An 8164-nucleotide genomic window follows, 5' to 3' on the forward strand; every position below is an offset into this window, starting at 1 on the left:
ATTCCAGGGCTTACCAAATGACGATCCTAACTCTCACTTAGATAGATTCCTCTACTTATCCAACTTATATACACAAAACAGGGTTGAACAAAATGTAGTTCGTCTGTATCTGTTCCCTTATTCCTTAACTCTTCATACAAAAACCTGGTTCGAGGGGTTAGAACCCAACTCTATCACCTCATGGGAGGAAATGGCAACAACTTTCTTAATCAAGTACTTTCCCCCATTAATACAAATCAAACTTAGGAATGATATCGTAAACTTTCTACAAGCATATGATGAATCACTCTACACTGCATGGGAAAGATTCAAACATTTGCTTCGAAGATTCCCAAACCACCGTCTGGAAAGGTCTGATAAAATTTTGACCTTCTACAAAGGTCTGAATCGGAACAACAAGTCTACTCTTGATGGTGTTTCTCAAGGTAACTTCATAAAATTCACTGCTGATGAGGCTTGGAGATTGATCGAGGATATGACTATGCACCATCACGATTGGAACACGGAAGATCACCTTTCATCAGCAACACCGCTTTCCGCCTCCGATCCTATCAAAACCATAAAATATCTCTCGAAACAAATAGAAATCCTCACCAAAAAAGTTGGAGAGCTAAAAAAACTCCCGCAACATATGTCTCAAGTGCAATTATGCCAGAATTGTACTGACCCACATCTGGCTAAGGTATACGAGGCTGAATGTGAGGACTCTATTGTCTACTTTGATAAGATCCTAGCTCATCCACATAACCAACCTACCAAACCCACTACCCCACCAGAGACAAGTCCAGACGATGTCCTACTGCGAATCATCAACATGATTACAACAAGACAAGATGTAGATGACTTAGTCATGACTAATCACTTGAATAGTCTTGAAAATCAAATAAGCCAGCTAAATCAACGTCTTGATTCTCTAGGTTGTCCTAAAAATGACTCAAAGGTGCCACATAGCCAACCTTCAGTTTCTTCTAAGGAGAAGAAACTAAGAAATATCCGTTTGGTAGTAGTCATTAAGCCATCACCTAAACCTACTAGGAAAACACCCATTCCATTCCCAGGCCGTCTTAAGCAAAGACAGAACAAGATGAAATCTTTCAAGCATGATGGTAAATTTTTGGACACTGTGTTGAAAAATCCTTATAGTAAGAAGTATTTTAGGAAATCCTATCAACCAAGGATACGGTACCCGAAATACCCAATGTCCCGCTGAACGCGGATTGTTCAGCCATTATCTTAAATACTCTTACTGAAAAACTAGGGGATACCGGACGATTTATCCTTCCTTGTTCTATATATTAATCTTATACTATCTATTCTCTCGCTGACCTTGGTGCCAGCATCAATCTCATGCCCTACTCACTGTTCCAGAAAGTCGAAATTGGAAACCTTAACCCTACCAAAATGAGCATGCATCTAGCTAACCAATCCACTAGATATCCTAAGGGAATAGCTGAGAACATCATGGTTAAGGTCGGGAAATTCCTTTTTCTAACAAACTTTGTGGTTATGGATTTTAAAGAAGACGTGAAAACCCTTATCATCTTAGGAATGCCTTTCATGAATACAGCCAAAGTGATCGTTGACGTTTATTCACGGAATATCACCTTGAGAGCCCGTGGAGAAGAGGTCACTTTCACGATTGACGAGTCTGTATGTCCTTCTGATGGGAACAGCGAAATAAATACCATATCCACTAAAAAAGTCATCTTCCGTGAACCAAATTCTGAGAATAAAAAGAAAAAGATAGAAGTAGAAGACGATAAGAATAACCACTCCACACCTACCCAATCTTCACTCCCACCTTATTTTGATCTTTTAATGACTGGAGAGGATTTCTTTCAAGAAGAACTCTCTGAACCAATTATTCTTGAAACTCCCGACCACAGTGATGAGGAAGTGGATGAAGAAATTGAAATGGAAAGCCTGGATGAGAAGAAAGCGATGGAGAATCTAGCACCGAAGTAGTTGTTAATGTTGCTACCATATTGGAGACGACAATGGATATCGTCCCACCTCCATGCCTCGAGTACAACATTACGACCAACCAAAAGTCAGGTTTTGCGTCAGGGCTACCATATAAACCATCACTCAAATACATAATGACATACACATCATGGATTGATGAGGACCCCTTTGACTATCCCATTCCAATAAAGGAGGTAAAAGAAGTTGATAGCTTTGTTATACCTCAAGTTAAACAAAAAATTCACTTCAAACCACCTTCTCCTATCATTGGACATACCTTATTCTATGTCCGCTTCAATCTCATGGTATGTTCCAATATTACCTCTTGTGTCTACCGATAAATGCAAGGGAGCCACCTAGATTTCCTGAGAAATAAGGCTAGAGTCAGGCTCGTGACTCGAACAAAAACAAGCTCTTCTCTGGAGGCAACTCATGTGTTTTTTTTATAGTAGTAATTAGAATAGGATTATTAGGTTAATTGAATAAGTGAAAAGTGAAACTTCAAATAAAATTTTCAACGTTTCATAGGACGAATTAATTTCTCCTACTTATCTTGAACTTAAATGAATTAATTGCTGCATTATTTTAGAAAATTAAAGGCAATCAACACTTTAAGTGTGGGATTACACTTTTTAGTCATACACTGATTTGTTGAAACTTCAAAAACCTAATTTTGAAACCCTCAAGTTTTCAAATAACTTTTTTTTCATCAAAACGCAAATCAGTGAGTCTATAGCCTAAAGCTTAATCACCTGTCTAGGTTTGATCTTTTCCATTTTTACAAGTAATAGACAGTTATTGATGTTTATGGTGGAGACTCTTTGAATAATGATGAAATTACAAGGAAACTCGTTGATTATTTCATTTCAAGTATTGGTGGATGTTGTATGAAGGATGAAAACGCCCTAATGAGCTCGAGTACACTTCAAGAAGACCGATTTGAATCCAGCAGAAGATGGTTCAAACTCCGTCTACCTTCAGATCCTCAGCTCACAACCGCACCTGATATGGCTGAAATGGACGGTTTTATTCGTGCGGTATCGTTAGGTCGCAGGACGTCGGATTCAGTTGATCAAGGTAGCACACAGTGGTTTTGTTTATTTATATTATGCGGGGCCTAAATTTACTTTTACTTTCTAAGGTGTAGAAGGTGTAAGTTAACCTAGTGCCGTATTTTTGAATAAATTAATGAATTAAAAATCAAGTGGATAATTGTCTTTTATTTAGATTACCTAGATAAAAGATAGTAGTTGGTTTAAGCTAAAAGTTTTAAGTGCGAAAAAGTAAATAAGTTGAAGGATATCCGGAGTATGCAGATCAGGAAATGTTGACCAAGATATTAGTGTTGGGTTAGGGAAAGGTAATTATGCTTATGTTAAAGCTATGCTTGGAATGATGTAGATCTGGTTGGATGATCCAATTACACAGACCTACTTGTCTCTGAACTCTCGGAGTTCTCTTTGAGCATTGAGAAGTATGTCACTTGGTTGTATAATTGAAAGGTAGTATACCTTGGAGGTTATCCTCTGTAAAGTACTAGGTTTATTAGTGAGTTGAGCTCTAATCCTAACCCTCGTTATCAGTTTGGTTAACTGAATAACAATGTGCCATGTTGATTGAACACAGATCACAAATGCAAGGAGTCCGTCGGTTTAAGTTGGCAAAACCTTAAATGAAAACTAACAACCATTTAATCATACTAATGAGATCATAACAGTTCAAGTTTATACAGCATTACAGTTGATATACTGAAAGTAAAGCAGATAGAAACCTAATAAATACCTAAACAATTGATATGACTTAATCCTAAGGCAACAATCAAACAAGAACATGCAATAGGCTTGGGTCATATAGTGAAGGCACTAACTAAATCTTAACAGCTCCTAAGAAGTCTCTTCGAAAGGGTAAATAGGTATACTAGGTCATTCATGTCTCAATTCCTAAGTTTCGTATCCTAAAAGCGCATTAAATGCCTCTCGGGAACTTCGGCCATAGCGAGTTCATAGAATCTTCAGATACATTATAACCAGGGTTCTTAATCCTATGAAGTAGCTAAGTTCATATATGTGTAAAAGTCCTGATCACAACCTAGGTTGGTCAATCCTTAAGATGCTAGCATACAAATCTATCAAACTTACTAGTTCAGTATTACGACAGTAATCGTACTAAATTAACATAATTATCTAACCCAAACTTCTATCATGGCAACATACAGATTAATTAAGCTATCATGGTAATATCGGAACGCATTATTAAACAAAAAAAGTAAGAACACATGTTTTATACAAAAGAAAGAACACATGTTTAATACAAAAGACAAGCGTTTCGGATAAAAACCTGAAAAGGCTGAAGAAATCTGCCCGAGATCGCAGGGACTCGCCGGGATATCCTCCGGAAAATAAAAGCTAAGCTAACTACTACTAAAAACTAACTAAAAGCTTGAAAATATTAAGTGAATTAAAATTTGAGTTTCTGTTGAAATGGATGGAGAGAGCCCTTTAAATAGACTTGAAATTTGCCTGTAAACAGCTGGCAGGCCGTTTGGCATGCCGTTTGGCAGGCCGTTTGTAAGGCCGTTTGCCATGCCAGCCCATTTGCAGCGGCCGTTTAACTTGGGCTTGTGGCAGGCCATTTGTAAGCCAGGCAAGCCGTTTGGCAGGCAGTTTGGCAAGCCATTTGGTTTGCCAGGTCAGCTAAAATTCACAAGATCGTAACTTGATTTCTTGTCTTTCACCGTTTTCGCTCTAGAATCTTCGTTTTAGCTCTGTTTTACTTGATCCTTTTTGCATCGCCTTCGTAATTACTTAATCTACAAAATCAACTGAAAAAGCGATAATTTTACCGACAAAGTTTGAATCTTTATTGTTTTAAGGCTTAATATCGGGGGTAAAAATGTGACTTTTTGGCCGATATCAAATACCTCACACTTAGCTTTGCTTGTCCTCAAGCAAAAAGCGGGAATATAAGGTTCTTTCTAATAGATTCTCCCTTGCCCACCAGTGGATCTTTTTATTATGCATTCATCAGAAGTCGTCACATCTTTCGAAAGTATTATAAAAAATTTCGAGCTTCGATGATTTGGTCTCTAGATTTCAATTGCGTCCATAGTGAAAAAGGTGTACTTTCCAACTCTCAGATGTAGAGTGTACATGACCAGGCTCCTCACTAGTGGATCACTCATATCACTCAAGTGTTTAGGGTGCCCTAATTTAATTGTATTGTCGCTCAGAAGCCAGTCGTGTAACAGTTCTCATCATAGGCTTGGTAAAGCATCGATAACTCCATCGGTTAAGTAAGGACGGCACTGATCTTCTTCCTAGGCATTCTTTCAAGAGAAAGAAGGGTTATAGGGTTTGTTGGAAATTTATGAATTGGTGAAAGGTATCCAGATCTTTTGATTTAGAGAGAATTGATAGATTTCGATTCTTCGGAGTATCCACTTTTGGATAGAGAGTGATTGGAATTCGTAAAAAGTTTCTTCGGAAGAGGCGGATTTTGCTAAGACTTTGTCTAAAATTTTCTTTGGCTCCTCCGGTACTCTTCTTTGGGGCAACTTCTCGGGTTTTGCTTAGCCTTTATTTCTAGAGACTTTGATCTTTCATCAAATATATATTTTTTCTTTTTTTTTTTATGTCATGGCATACCCTTTCTTCATAACTTTTGTCTTTCGTTCCTGGTGCCCAGAGAAGAAGTGATAATCCACTGAAAATAGGTCCTTGACCTATCAAAAACAATCAGGGGTTCGGAATCTTTTAACAAGTTCTTTTCAAGCGAATTTGATCGATCTATCTCTTCATTAATCTCTGGATCTTTTGATAAGTGGAAAGTGGAATGAAGGTGAATGGGTAGTATATTTTTTTGGGGAGTGAATTTAGGGTGAATTTTTTCTGATTCATCAACTCTTTATGTGAGTTGGTCGGTTTAAATTGCGTAGAGTGGAAATGAAAACGGATGGCTTTTTGTCGTCTCTATTCATAATGATTTCGGAAGGAGTATCGCACCTGCACCACGTATGGCACTTACTAACCATTGGCCTTGAAACGTATGTCAGAACCAAGTTCTAACTTGAACCGTACATTGGCACGCTTATCAATTGAAATGATAAAGTACTGTAGATTTGATGAGTCGTACATATACTTTGGGTCCAAGAGTCCTCACTTTTTGGGAGTAGGGGTCGTGCTTGGTCATGCGTATCCTTTTACATATTTTATTAAAAGAAATCTTTTAACACAAAACATAAGTTTCAGCTTAATCGTTCCGTTCTAATGAATGTTCTGAAAACCGTTTTCCAGCAATTTTATTGGATCTTTTGGGCAAAACAAGGTAAGAATTTTTCGAAATCACCCAATATCCATTGCTAATTACTTTTTAGACAACAGAATTTTTCAAAACTTGGCGTTTTACGATTACTTGTCCTTTAAACCTTTACCCAATACCCCACACTTAGAAGAACATTATCCCTAATGTTCTCTGAAAAAGAATATTTTAATACTTTATAATTTAAGGACAGTGTCTTCTAAAATTTCTAAGTTGGTTGCGGGGTGACCCCACACTTAGTGATTTTAGTGCGTAATAATTGAAATATGTTTGAGGAATGATTACTTCCCTATGGTCAGCTTACTTTCCTAGTGCTGGGCCTTCCTACGGCTGGTCTCCTAATTGCTGGAAAGGACCAGTCTGTTTTGATAAAATTTCTGCATGAAGAACAAAAAGAGAAAGACAACATTTCCACTATATATAACTTTTTAGTACCATGCTTTGAAAAGATAAAACTAAAAGTAAATAAAGTAAAGTAGTCTACGGAATACTATCCTGGTCAATGTACTGAGTCGTGTCCGCGAAGTATCTATAAAGTCTTAAGAGATCATCATTATCCTCTAGTCTCGATAAATACTCAAGTGGTTGCCCTACATCCAACTCAAGGCCTAGTAGTGAATCTAGACAAAGGTCTGATGGCAACTCCAGGTGTGATAGGCTCGGGAAACGCTTCTCATCAGGGATGTTCCTAGTAATCTCAAAGGCCTGGTCCGTGGGTGGCTCAACTGATATGGTAATCGTGACTATGTGACAACCCTCAGGTAGCTCAGTGACTGGGACTGCCTCGGTGACTGGAGCAGGTGAAACGGCTAAGACAGGTGGTGTGATGGGAGCGGGAGTAGCATGTTGATGTGTTGAAAGTGTGTGCAGTTGTGCTTAGCTTAATCTTCAACTTTTAAATTTATAAAACCTTTTAATTATTACACTTTAATACCCTAACGAGCAACAAAACCCGATAAGAGGTAGTATGTAAGGTTATCTGTGACGACCCGGAAATTTCCGATCAAATTTAAACTTAATCTTTATATAATTCTGACATGATAAGCAAAGTCTGTAGTATTGAGTCTCAAAATTTTTGGAACAAGTTTGACATCTGACTATTTCCGACGATTCACGAACAAATGTGTAAACAAATATGTAAAATATATATATATATATATATATATATATATATATATATATATATATATATATATATATATATATATATATATATATATATATATATATATATACAATTATAAGTGTATGTGTTAACTTAAATTAATATAATACAAAATAATCATTTGAATTGAAAATATAAAGTAATATACAAAGTAATTAAGTTGTTATAAAAATGAATCTGTGTATATATATATATCCTCTATACAAAATTATTAATTGCATGTATATTATAATATATTAAAATAAATAAACATTAATTATTCAATATAGTATTATATAATATATATTATATAATGAGTAAATGTTACATAATTAATAATAAGTAATAATAATAAATTAAACTTAATCACAAATCAAAATATAGTTATAACAATATTATTGTTTCTTCTATTATTATTATTGGCATTAATATCAACATTAGTATTATTATTAATATCCTTATTATTATAAATATAATTTTAAGGCCATGATTATCATAATAAAGATGATAAATACAAATATTATTATAAGAATGATTGAAACTACAATTTTAATTATTGTTATAATTATTACTAAGATGATTACTAAAAATTTTTAATTTCTATTATTATTACATTTATCATTATTACTCTCATTATTATTAATGTTAATAATAATATTATTACATATTATATCATTAACAATATTAGAATCCCTTTTATTATTATTAGTAATTCTATTATTAAAACTCAGTACTATT

At 35.4% G+C, this 8164-nt stretch overlaps 1 non-coding gene across 1 annotated transcript; it reads right to left on the reverse strand.

Moving 5' to 3' along the window:
* Positions 1–238: 238 nt before the first annotated feature.
* On the reverse strand, positions 239–345 carry LOC139879163 (small nucleolar RNA R71). The gene has a single exon (XR_011770015.1). It is a non-coding gene; the product is annotated as a small nucleolar RNA R71 (small nucleolar RNA).
* Positions 346–8164: the final 7819 nt, after the last annotated feature.

Source organism: Rutidosis leptorrhynchoides, chromosome 11 (assembly GCF_046630445.1).
Source record: "Rutidosis leptorrhynchoides isolate AG116_Rl617_1_P2 chromosome 11, CSIRO_AGI_Rlap_v1, whole genome shotgun sequence".
Lineage (NCBI taxonomy): Eukaryota > Viridiplantae > Streptophyta > Magnoliopsida > Asterales > Asteraceae > Rutidosis > Rutidosis leptorrhynchoides.